At 37.7% G+C, this 13939-nt stretch overlaps 1 protein-coding gene and 1 long non-coding RNA gene across 2 annotated transcripts in view; both read right to left on the reverse strand.

Annotated features, from left to right (window-relative positions):
* Nucleotides 1–13939, reverse strand: part of ipo11 (importin 11) — a 280362-nt gene that overhangs the window by 13105 nt on the left and 253318 nt on the right. The window lies entirely within an intron of this gene.
* On the reverse strand, nt 11528–12598 carry LOC129411259 (uncharacterized). The gene is made up of 2 exons (XR_008633223.1): nt 12448–12598; nt 11528–11908 (listed from the first exon to the last, which is right to left on the reverse strand). It is a non-coding gene; the product is annotated as an uncharacterized LOC129411259 (long non-coding RNA).

A 13939-nucleotide genomic window follows, 5' to 3' on the forward strand; every position in this document is an offset into this window, starting at 1 on the left:
ACAGGCTCAGTGTTGTGGCGGGCGATTGGTTTGCCTGTTTGACCGGGTCAGTGTGTCTTGCTTAATTGGGTAATATGTATGTAATGAGGAAAAACTGAAACACATGCTCAGACTGCTCTTTGTTTTGTGTGTTGTGTTAAAATGTTGAAAACTTAATAAAATATGTAAAAAAAAAAAAACATAATTTATTACATGCACAGTATAAAACAGTTTGAAATGCATAAATGTTTTAAGGCCCTATATTACACAAAATGTACTCTTGTGAACTTTACTTCATGTTATAATGCTGTTACTTCATCAAAAACAAACCTGGAGTTGTGTTTTGTTTCATTCACACATGTTTGAGTCATCCTTTATTACTAGTCTGTCTACGTCTCCGAAGATCAAAATGCTCTGTTCCACTTTGTGATGTCATGAAGCTGTAGTTTTCAGATACCTTTTATGTAAACAATCCTTGGATGAAATGAGCCAAATGATTCTAGTGAAGGTGAATAAAGTTTAAAAACACGGTGGAGAACTTGGGTCGAGGAAACAGCATTATAACAAGGATCGTAAAATAGCCTAAAATGAGCCTTTAAATCGATAATATGTCTTTTACGTAAATTCATAGCAGTGTTTCAATAAAAAAAAGTTGTTTTTTTTTGTTTTTTTTTATAATAATTTGCTAGTTGCAGTGTTTGTGAAGTTGGTTGGGAGGAAGTTCCAGGGCTTCACGCCTCTGAACAGAACAGGTTGTAGTGCTGTTGTTGTGCTGCTGAAAAAGTAAAATGACCATGAACTACATATTGTGCATTAAACTTATGCAAGGTCCAACTGAAAACAAGCTTTTCAAAACAGTCGGTATCTCTGACAACAATGTGTCTGAAAAAACAAATACGAGCAACATTTACTTAGTTTTTCACCAGTGGTCGGTCTAATGCTCTGTGCATGCTTTGAAAGCTTGTATAAGTATGTAGAGAATATAGAGTGGTTTAAAACAAGGGGTGCTCTCTGTCCTGCAGCACTTGGAGTTTTTCAGTGTGTCCTTTCCAGAGGCACTGGAGCTCAGCATGGGGCAGTGGTGCAGGTGAGATAGAGTTTGAAGGGTTCATCCTAAACTTGAGGGGGGGTAACCATAGACTGTATCAGGGTTCCCACTCTATTTCACTGACAAAATTTAAAAACTTTTCCATGACTTTTTCATGACTGAAGTGAATTTTCCATGACTTTACACCACCCTACATGTGTAGAATTTATCATACTTTTAGGGCTAAATATGAAATGTTAAACCCTTTCCACTCACCTTTTGGTTTGGTATTATAGTTTTTTAAGATTCAAAATACTGTCAGTGCATTTATTGTAGTTTTTTTTTAAACAAAAAGGCGCATACGTTTGAAAATAATCATAATAGCCTAATGATAACTTAACAGAACACTGTAGTTGCGTGAAAGAAATACTAAAATTCTAGCCTGATTCATGAGCCGGTTTCACTTTGTAAACCCGTCTGACCTCGCAGCATTAGGATTCATTCACTCGATGGTAGACGGGTACTTTTTTTATTTAACCAGACGCTGCTATTATCCTTGCTTCGGCTTTAAATCCTCAATCTCGGGAAATGTTGCCAACACAGAATGTCTGGCTTCATTTACACCCATCTTGACCACTTTGTTTACTGTTGTGCTGTAACACAAAAGGGACCCAGACAGGCGCTTGAGTTTGACGTCATGGCTTCGCAGCTCTTTGCTGATTGGCCGGTGCGTGGGCTACAACTTCTGGGGTTCTTGTAAACCGTCTAGTGTACTCGGATTCCTGACCTAGTCGCTGGAGAGAAATGAAGTTGAGTGGAGGCATTAAGTAGCGCCAGCCTGGCTAGGAAAATTCAATGACTTTCCAAAACTTTCACTGAAATCACAAAATTCCATGACTTTTCCAGGATTTCCATGACCGTGGGAACCCTGATAAACGTACATAAAGCTAATCTGCCAACTGTCATGTCCCAAAACATGCTACATAGGTCTCCAGGAAGAACAGTTGATAGTCAAGGTCAGTTAAATGCAATCAATCAATGAATCTGCCCAGGGACGACAGGTGGAAATTAGCACTGATGTTACAACCTGATGTACAATGCACCTCTCCTGTTAAGGTTAAAGGTTGATGTAAAAATTGTGCGCTGTCCCTGTCTCAAATAAATTAAACAAAATAAATAGGAAGTATTCATGGGGGCGCTTCAGTCTATGGGAGGAACTTCTGATCAAAACATAATGCTGTTGTCTGCAGAGGGCGCAATGACTTGGGCGTCAATAACTGCCAGCTTGAGAGTTTTTGACCCTTGAAACGAGAAGGTGCATGGACTTCAAAAACACAGCGAGGCAATCACTGTATTACACATTTTTGGAAGAAAAACTGTCCTAAATACGCACATCTAATACGGGGCCTCATTAATTTGAGTGAGGAAATAGCTGTCGAGAAGACACAGTAATGTCAATTGAATAAAAGTTCATGACAAGATTTGCCACACAAAGTTACACAAGAGCTCATTTCCAGGTCACCTCAGGACTTGGTTTAAATGTTATGTGTTTTTTCTGTCACAAATTGGTCCACACTTTCAATCTGATGTGGAGGGTCGGAGGGGGATGGAAAAATGAAAAGAGCATATTGGCATTTCAAACTTAGTTAACCTCTCAGTACACCGACAAGCATCAAGAGTCAGCCAAGTTCATTTGCTCAAACTCCCTGCAGTCAAATAAACCTGGGATGTTGAAATTAGCCCAGAAAATTAATTTGAATGAGTCTGGGCCCTCTCCATTTGCTCCATAAGGCAGAGTGTGGTGCTGTAGTGGCTGTTCACCTGTGGTCCCTCTGATGAATGCTCCGCTCCAGCTCTGTCACACTCACTGGCTTTGGAAGTAACACTCCAACTCTTTCAAAGCAGAAACGCGTCCTCCCAAACCATTTTTCTCGACTTTAAACATTTAGGGAGACTTTCATAATGCTGCAGAGTCATGGCAGAATGTAGAAAATGTACTGGTCCAGACTAACAGGTCATGAATGAAGAATACAGGAGAAGGATGAGAAACTATGGAAACAAAAGCTGAGCAGGAGACCAATCCGTAATCCTGATCAAGCATTTTTCTTGATATCTAAAGAAAGATTGAAAAGGAAGAAGTTTTGTTTCTTATAAAAGGCTTTAAAGGGTCGTATTATCGCCTCACAGCAAGAAGGTTTCAGGTTCAACTCCTGGGTCACATATAGGACCTTTCTTTTGCATGTTTCTCCCTGTGTCTGGGTGGGTTTCTTATGGACACTCCAATTACCCCAATCAACCTAATACTTGCACCATAAGTAAAATCCTCCAGCTGAGGTAGTCCTGGCCAAGACTAGCTCAAGATCATGAAGATGGGACCCCAAACAAATTTTCCTTCAGTGACAATACAGTGGTCAGTGTTCCTTCGTTTATCACGGGGATTACGTGTTAAAAATAACCCACAATAGGCGAAATACGCAAAGTAGTCAGCTTTACTTTTTATAATTATTACATATGTTTTAAGGCTGTAAAACCCCTCACCACACACGTTAAACACATTTCTCAGACAGGACAGTTGCAACTCTTTTTACATCCTTCTTAAAACTTATTACTGCTCCTTCTTTATGTAGCAAACCAAATATTAATTTATTCCATATTGGCGCCCTACAGTTGCATAAATTCTACCTTCCTTCAGCATGTCCAGAAGTCCAACTTTTTGTGCGATGGTTTGCATCTTCCTTGGCCTTTTGGGTGTGACCGCAGGAGCCTTGGTCGGTGCAGAACATTTCGAGAAAACTTGCAAACATACAGCACTTCAGAATCACACTGCTAGAGATCCAACATTTATGTCAATTTGGCAGCTGAACACATTCTGTACTGTACAGGAGACAGGACACCGAGGAGATTAATTGACAACGGTCAGGACGCAGTGGGAGGAACACAATGTGCGTTCATACAGTGTCAAAAGAAACATGCAAAATTGCACTACAAAAAATCCATGAGGCTGTGATAGGTGAACCACGTTATAGTGAAGGCCAAAGTATAGTGTATCTTAACCTAAGATCCAGAGAGATACTTCATTAATCCTGAGGGAAATTCAAGTTTTGCTGCAGCAACAGCAGTGTCCTGGGGGAACCAGGTGAACACAGGAAGGCCTCACTCTTACTCCACTCTTTTGTTTTGGTTGGTGATAAAATGGTTCATTCACTCAGAGTATTTCCCCTGGAAGGTCTTGTGCCACATTTGCTGCCAGATTTTGTGTAAAAAGCCTGTAGACTCTCAAATGTCCACAGCTAGATCCTTAGATGGGTCCACTGCCACTGACTGGTTATCCTAACAACATCAAAATATGGGTCAAATGCAGACGACAAATTTCCGTACAGAAAAAAAAAAAAATCCCTGTCACATGAATACACCATAGAGCAAGGGCCAAAATTAAAAACTGGGACTGAGTCATGGGCCAAACTAAATATTTATTGAAAAATTTGAACAACATCTGCATGTTTTCTCTTCTTTCGAGATATGTAATGTTAAACCTTTTCTTATTAAAAGAAATGTTTAATATTAGTTTTGCTTAAACGCTGAATCCAGAACAAGCATAATATAAAATAATAACACAGTTTTAAATAAATAATGTCTCTACAGTCTGTATCTGTAGCCGGTGGGCAGCTCTAATACATATTTGAAATGATCTCGTGAGCCAAATATAATATATCGAGGGCCAAATTTGGCCCCTGGGCCTAAGTTTAACATGTCTGCCATAGACAGACCTTTAATTATACCGACACTAGGCACTGAGCAACAGCCTCTCCATGTTTACGTCTAAAAGTTATAGATGCCATAGGTCAGAATAAGATGGTTTGGACTCTGGTCTAACCTACAGTGAAACAGGTTTAAAAGATTCACAATTTTCTCTTCACTTTACAAAATGTACAACCATTCATGCAGCTATTTCCCCATCACGCTGAGAGTATTCCTGCACAGTTGCCATAATTAAACCTGGCATTTTAATCAATATTACAAACTTCACATTACTGGACTCCAGTGACCGTCACATTTTCCCATTACAACCAAGTCATTTTTAGAAACTGTCCATTCTCATTAGACAACCGACTCAAACTTTTTTGCATATTTCCTAATCCAGTCTTTATTTAAACTGATTGCTTTTTAATGGCAGGACTAATGGCGACGTCAGTGTCTTCCACGTCTCATTAGAAGTCCTCTCTGCAGTTACAAGTGGGACAAAAAGACAAAATGGAGCCCGTGATTTCCTCTGGGGCTGTGGACAGGAAGCAACACGTCTGGAAAACACTCTGAGTGAGTTTTACACCCAAATAAGGGGAGACGATGCGGTCGTTTGGATGTGAAAAGCCAATCACACGCATCGCAGAAGTCACACGATCGATACGGGGGTGAAAGCAGACAGGACGCAGAGGTGGGGGGTCTTTGCTCATGAGACATCAGTGGACAGCAGTCGTTTGGAGAAAAAAAAATGATTTGAATGGAACAAAGTGTTGAAGTAATTATAAGTCCCATTATAAGTAACTGACACTTTTTGGAACTTTTAATCACGCCAGGGCAGCAGCAGCTAAACGGTAAAGCTTTGGAATACTAACTCAAACACTGTTGGTTCAATTCTTACTGCAAACTGTTTCTACTGCGGTGTCCTTGGGCAAGACACTCCTACTTTTAGAAAGACACAAAGGACAAAAGTAAAGTACTACCTTTGACAGCAGGTATCTGTACTTTCTATTCAAGTACATTTTAACTGGACTGAAAAGTAAAAAAGTAAATTTTGTTATTGTTTGATTACTGCTGAATAGGGGTGTAATGATATCCAAATCTCTCGATACGATATTATCACGATATGCGTCTCAGGGAACGATATTTTGGAGAGGCAAATATAATTGTAGATAGGAAACTTTTTTGCTTTTAAAACACCTTGCAAAGATTTTGGTGTGAATTATTTCCATCACGATCCCACAAATTCAAATAAAAAACATATTTCTTAACTTCTGCACTGAAATAAATCATGGGATATGTAGTTCCCTGTGTTTATAAGCTGTCGCTACTATAAAAAAATGTATAAAAATGTATTTAAGCAAAGGAACGTGTGACTCGATATACTGTGACAGTCCACGATATTATTGTGAGACGTTTGACGATACGATATCATGATATTTCGGTTATTGTTACATCCCTACTGCTGAACTGTAGCTTCCTTCTGCATGATTTTCACAAAAATACGCTAAAATAGGTACGTCTGTCAGCAATTGTTTTGATTTGTTTGACAATATTTCCACCCAAACCACAGAGCTGCCCTGTGATAGATCATTATAGACACTGGTGCAGGAGTCAAACAAGATTAGTTTGTGAACAAAAGAAAAAAAGAAAAAAGAGAATTAATCTTGCTGGAAGGTGAGTTACTTTTTCATGATGTATTTTACTTATTTTTACAGATGCATTTTGTAACTTTTCTGGTGCACGGTTCGTCAAACTCTTTTGTCCACGGAGATGTTATTGCTTTGTCTGGAATGTTAGATCGAGACGCAACCTTCACGGACGCTCAAAGTCAGAATGCCTGTTTTTTGAGTTATTTTTTAACTATAAAAACACCTTTAATTGAATACAGATAAGGTAGAGTTTAATGTTTAATGTCACAATGTGGAACATCGTAGGCAAAGCAATGACATCTCCATAGAAACAAGCAGGTGATGGACCCACAGCCAAAAAATTTCTCAGGTAAATTCTCTGCTGCTTTATCTGTACACAGCAAAAAGTGGAGTATTAAAATTGACTCTCACAGAATCAATTTTAACATTTTCTCAGAGTTTGTATGAGTCCAATCTGTTCTAGAGTTAATTTAACATTTTTGTAACACTAGACCAAAGTTCCCGTTTAACCCCGAAATCCAGAGTTATATTCACGTTTTGAGAGTAAACAGATAACACTTTGTAGAGTTATCCTGATTTAGCTAAACAACACACAGAGGTGTTTTATTAAATTTTTTACTTCATTTTAGTTCATTTAAGATGAAATTATATACAAAACTGGTTCAAACTTGTCTTCTCTCACAAGAGTTTGAAGTGGGGCCTGGTCAAGCAGAAGTAAACAGCAAGGCCAAAAATTCAAGTTAATGCATCTGATATAAAAATGTATTCAACAGATACATATGTACTCTAGTTTATGAAACTGTTTACCTTTTTTCTGTACCATTTTTGGTTCTAAAGTTCCATACGTTTTAAACAGACCATGTATGACACATGGAACAAAAATTATTTCCCAAATTTCAAAGACCTGAAAATCATATACATAAATTGATGTATTTTAACATGTGTTATTCGATCTTTGAACTGTTGAAGGCACATGATTATTATTATTTTTTTTTAATGTATTTAAAATGAATAAAATTTGCTAGGAAGGACTGACGTATTTTATAGAACTAGTTTCCTTTCATTTTGAAGTAATATTAAAGTATTCGGGGGAAAAAAGTTGACAAATTATGTAAAATCACCTTCTACTTGTTTGCACAATTTTCCCTCCGTTACTTTTCCCTCCGTTACCATGACCTTTCTTAATAAAAAAATCTCATTACTCAAAAAGTAAGAGGTTTTTCAACCTAATCTTGTACCATATGGTAGAAAACTATATTGAAGTAAATATTCAAACCAGTTTGTTAAGGATATGTAAGTGAGAACCAAGAGTTATCACTGTTTGTATTTATTTCCCAAAAAGTGCTGCATATTTCATTCCCTCTGTTACCGACATGAGTTTTTAAATTTTTTGTTAACAACTTGAAAGAATATCACAGGGTTAACTTTACCCTGTTGGAGTGTTAACTCTTTCCTACATTTTGATATCTTACTTATTTCAATAGTCCCTCTAGAGCTATTTGAATGTAAAAAATCTGCCCCTGTTTCCCTCCGTTACCGCTTGACCGGACCCAGTGGTGAATGGGAGGAGTCAACTTAACACTAAGGGAAGTTGAATTAACCTCAACCACATCAACTCTGGCAAATAACTCCAACTCGAACCCCCATTTAACTTTCAAATAGCTAAAATAACACTTTTGGTGTTAAAAACAACTCTGAAATATTTTACCCTAAAATTTTAACCCTCCAGTTTTTGCTGTGTGCTTTCACTTATGTAACAAAAAAAGTACTTCTACCCACACTGGACACTTCACCCAGCTTGACTCCATGTACCCTTGTATTAATAATTACTGGTAATTGACTGGTTTTCAATATGTAAACTACATTTGTCCAAAGTGAAATACTATAAACTGAGAGGCTTTGAGACTAGTCCTATGGTAAATTCTCTGACCATGAAGATGATGACAGATTCACAGTGAAACACGGTGGTTGGAGTTGGCATCAGGCGTTTAAAATGTTGATTTAATAATGCTGTCCATTCTATTACTGATTTACAATACTTTTAAATTGCTTTGCGAGGTGCTGATCTACGGACCACAGAGTAAATAAAGTAGAATAAAGCATAAATGACACCATAATTCAAACACATTAGATTGATTTTTTGATCCAGAGGGAAATTCAACATGCACTGCTGTACGCTGTAAAATCAATGTTAAGTACATAAAAAGTGAAATCGAGTAGGGACTATGAGGCTTCAAACAAGTATGATTCCAGAGCCAGCAAGGAAAATAACAAGGTACTAATTTAACTGTCAGACCTAATTTGATAAAGTCTACTGTACCAAGAAAATAAGAAAAAAATACCTGCCAGTAACTCTATTAGTGATGTGGGCCTGAGGCTGGTTTTGAGAATGGAAGAGCAGAACTTATAGCGAGATTGGCTTCACAGTCCATGGCTTCAGTATAAGTCTACAAATCGTACAAGAATTCAAGATCGGATCCTTTCACTGAGGTAGCAAAAGAAATTCAAATCTGTCAAAAGTGCAAAAGTTCAGAGGTTTTAGAGCGAATCTTTGTCCAGTTGACAGATTTGACTTTTTCTTTTGCTATGGATCATACCCGGACGACTGAGGGAATACACAGACAGATTTCACTCATCTGTTTTGTTCCTTTACTGCTGTTATTGTTCACATCATCAAATCTTACAAAATGTGATATATTGTGTGTAATGATTTGTCAACTCATAAAGGCAGCCATGTGTTTACCTCTGATCTACTGTATCTGTGTCCCTGATATGAGGTACACTTGTTCTAATAAAAATTATAATGGGGTAGGATCCAAAAAAACCTGATATAGTTTAAAACTCACAAAAAAATACACAATGGATTTAAACAACAAGTTTTCAGGATCCTGTGATCAATATGAGTGTGCATGGTCTTGTTTTTGTTATTTTCAACAAAAAAGATATATACATATTTATCAATACACATAGACTGTATACAGTGTTGGGATGGTTACTTTTAAAATGTAATCCCCTACAGACGACAGATTACATACCCCAAAATGTAGTTTGTAACATAATCCAGTAAATTACTTAAAGTGAGTAATGTAATCTGAATACTTTGGATTACTTGATTTGCTGTAGAGAAGCAAAGATGAGGATATCGTAACATAAGATGTTTTATCTGATAAAAGAAAATAAAAGGCCCCGTCTTTACTTAACCGAATTTAAAAATATTATTGATCGAAGAGGAGGAGACACGTACGTGCAGCATCGTTTAGTCCTGTTAAATCCTGTTTTAGTCCTGGTCTAGTTTTGGTTTAGTCCTGGTTTAGACCTGGTTTAGATCTAGTTTAGACCTGGTTTTAGTCCAGGTTTAGACCTGGTTTAGTCCTGGTTTAGTCCTGGTTTTAGACCTGGTTTAGATCTAGTTTAGACCTGGTTTTAGTCCTGCTTTAGACCTGGTTTAGATCTAGTTTAGACCTGGTTTTAGTCCTTGTTTAGACCTGGTTTAGATCTAGTTTAGACCTGGTTTAGTCCTGGTTTAGACCTGGTTTAGTCCTGGTTTAGTCCTGGTTTTAGACCTGGTTTAGATCTAGTTTAGACCTGGTTTTAGTCCTGCTTTAGACCTGGTTTAGATCTAGTTTAGACCTGGTTTTAGTCCTTGTTTAGACCTGGTTTAGATCTAGTTTAGACCTGGTTTAGTCCTGGTTTAGACCTGGTTTAGACCTGGTTTAGTCCTGGTTTTAAACCTGGTTTAGATCTAGTTTAGACCTGGTTTTAGTCCTGGTTTAGACCTGGTTTAGTTCTAGTTCAGACCTGGTTTAGTTTCCGGCAATGAGTGGAATTACAAAAAAAAAAGGGGGATATAGCCCAAAATGTGAAAAGAAGAAAATACCTCTGTGTAATCCATTTATTTCAACAAAGTAACTGTAATCCAATTACCACTCACAGAAACAGTAACTGTAACTGAATACAGTTACTCATAATTTGTACTCTGATTACATAACTCCAGTACATGTAATCTGTTACTCCCCAACACTGACTGCATATATAAATGAACAAGTCTAACTCACTAGCTTCCATGTTCCAAATAAGAAGTTTGCATGTGGGCTTTTCCAGGCTCCTTCTGACTCTGGCTGCCATCAACTTACACTGGAATATTGTGGCCCATCTCTCTGTGACTGCTGCTGTGAGTGTTGTCGTTTCGGTCTTAAAATGTTCATATTACCCAGCTCTACATGATCCTTGTGTTTTTATTTTGCTACTTTGTCTGTAAAAGAAATCCTATTCCTAATATAAAGCCTGTCTCCATTTGCTTCCATTAGCTTCATTTGACTGGAGCCAAACACTGTGGATGACGTCACACTCTTGGTCCACTTCTTTATACAGTCTGTGGTGCCAAACTAAAAAAAACTGTTGGCTAATACAAGCTATCTTATGCCAAAGGTCAGATTAAAGTGTAACTTGAGCAGAGCACAGCAGTGTTGTTAATGACATCAGCTGGAAAGTATCTACATGCAGGTTAAAGGGACAGTCGGGAATTTTGGACATAGTGAGCCAGAGTGTTGGAGACGTGTAGAGACACTTTTTAAAATATTCCATCCAGTCCTTGTATTTGCAGAGGTCGCTGGTGCTAGGCTAGTGCATGTCAATGGCCATAGTTAGCCTGCCACTAAAAACAGTCTTACCCACTAAACAAAACACCTGAAGCAGATCTATTATTACACCAGACTGTCGATGTAAATATCTGTGTTGAAAGAATAATTTTAGAAATAACCAACGTTGCATTTGAAGGATTTATGTCTGAGCAACAGCAGCGAGTTGTACTTCCTGATAGAAAGCTTGGCAGCCTGCGGAATGATATATGAGAAAATAGTCCCTCAACATGTGACAATTCATGTGATGCAAGGTTAGTTTTATTTTCAAACATTATTCTATCAACACAGACATTCACATAGATAGTCTGGCGTAATAATAGATTTGCTTCGGGTGTTTTGTGGAGTGGATAAGACTGTTTTTAGTGGCAGGATAACTATGGCCATTGACATGCACTAGCCTAGCACCAGCGACCTCTGTGTAACACCTGCTTAATAATATTAGGCTAGGGCTGTAGACTAGGTTCTGGAGGAGTAATATAAATGAGAGAAAATTTAAAGTTGAACAGCTGGCAGGTTTAATACAATTCAACAATGGCACAGTAAACCAGTGCAAATGACAAAGGTGTTGAGCTCTTTGAAAATAAAATAAAATAAAATAAAATAAAGTTAGGAATGTTAAATGTCTTTTGGTACTTGGTCCTGAGGTGCAAGACTTGGGATTGTTTGAAAGTGTCTTTTCCAAAATGTGATTGGTTGTTTCTTATCTGGGATCCAATGATTTACGGGAGTGGTCAGGTCTGAAGATCTTTTCTTGAACCCCAAGCAGCTGGCCACACTGCTCCAGGATTCTTAAGGAGTTCTCACTGGGTCTGGCTCGCCATCAACGTCAGCACCGTACTCCAAGATCAGTTCCAGGACCACTAAAAACCAGTCTGCACATACAGTACAGAACAATGAATAAAATTAATTTCAACAATAGTTTCTAAATAAAATGAGATCTCATAAAATGTTCTAAATCAATTACATCATTGTGTTACATCGATCCCTTCAATGAATTCAAAATGAAATGCTATACAGCATTACGTAAAACCAGATTATCTGTTCATCCCTTTTTTAAGGCTTTTAAATTATTCCATGTGTTTCCTTTTATTATTATTTTTAACCTTAATTATTTCTAACAAAAGTTTACCTATGAATTTACCCATGAATTAAATGACAAAGTGCTTAATAAGCACTGCATAAAATGAAGTTTAAAATAAAAGTGCATATTCAAATTTGTATAGTGCATTTGTAAAAGTGCTTCACATATAAACCATGAATAAAAATAAAAACAGTCAGTTTAGTACTCAGTACCCTTTTTGATTCAACACTCCGACTGGTTTTAACTCGTCCAGTACATATAACACAGTAATCAACACGTGCAACTTAGCAAGAGAGAATCCTGCTATTTTGTCATAGTTTAGTAACTCACCGGAGTTTCCAAGAAAACAACCACTCTCCACTCAATCAGAATTGGGAGTAAGACACTCTAAATGCTCTGTAAAGTACACAACCTTAAATTAGAACTGGTTTAAAGTACATTTTTTACACTTTTCAGACTGTTTGACTCACTGTATATCTTGTTCACATGCTCTCCGTGTCTCACTGCCGTCTCTAGCGAGGTGCAAGCCGCATGTGCACATGATACATTCAAAGAGACTTAGGAAAAGAGTGGTGTGTTCAAGGAGCGTCCGAAATGAAAGTTTTACGCGATGAAATATTAGAAACCATATGTTTACATGGGTTACACCTGCAAATACAAGGACTGGATGGAATATTTTAAAAAGTGTCTCCACACGTTTCCAACACTCTGGCTCACTAGGAAATGAGGTCCTATGTCCAAAATTCCGGACTGTCCCTTTAAGGTACTGCAAGCCCAGGTTTCGTTGTGATTATAGCAGACTTTTTAATGAGTGCAGGTTACATACAGTTCCTTTAACAACTTGGAAAATACTTTGAATCTTATCCGTAATTATGTAAGTTTCTATTGTGATTGTGACACATTTATTATGAGGGGTATAAACAAACTGTTGGATGAACTTACAGACCTGAGTGTCCTCACAGACTGCCCTTCGCGGTGCAGGTGGTAAAGTCCTCCCTGTTGGGTAACCACCGCTATTGTGATGAATGGCCAAGATCTTCCACCACTTTAAAATCCATTGTTGCACGAAAACATCCCACTTGCCATATTAAACCCATTAATCAACATTGTCTGCATTGTATTTCTGATGAGTGAACTTTCTCCGTTTGCACATTAGCGGTTCGCAAAGAGGTGCTACATACTGTCTGGGAGCTTGAATATAAGTCCCCAAGTTGTGGACCTCAAAGTTTTAATTACAGGCTTCCTCAGGCCAAGCGACCAGAAATGCCACATGTAATCAGAATAGATGTACGCAAACCAACTGGAGGCCACCCACGCGCTGTCACCGCAATGTTAGCGCCGCACAAAGCAAGTGACAGGTAAGTGTCCAAAGTATAGCCCTATGCTCGCCATTTTACATATGAAAAACTCAAGTGGACAAGTTTGAATTGTGTGTAATTAAGGCAAAAAAATGTTCTGAGAAGTGCCGTTGTTCTGTTTAATTTGAGATGCACTCTGACCTGCTAATGGGGTTTAAAATTGTACAAACTTCTACTATTTTCTATCAGTACTTTTATATATTCAATAGGAAAGTTTAAAAGTCCCATAATCACATTATTTTCTGATGTTCTGATGTGTAGTTTTGTTTCATTCACAGTGTAAATGAGACAAAAACACAACTCTGGGTAAGTTGTTGATGAGGAAACAACATTCTAACATGCCTTAAAGCTCACAAGATTATTAATAACAGCACCACAGAGATTATACTAAAAAAATGAAGCAGAAATCCGGACAAGCAAAGTAGTTTTTTCCAAATATCAACGCAAAAATTTAGATGATCTAT

This window comes from Boleophthalmus pectinirostris, unplaced genomic scaffold (assembly GCF_026225935.1).
Source record: "Boleophthalmus pectinirostris isolate CB_2022bp ecotype Guang Dong unplaced genomic scaffold, ASM2622593v1 HiC_scaffold_4, whole genome shotgun sequence".
Classification (NCBI taxonomy): Eukaryota; Metazoa; Chordata; class Actinopteri; order Gobiiformes; family Gobiidae; genus Boleophthalmus; species Boleophthalmus pectinirostris.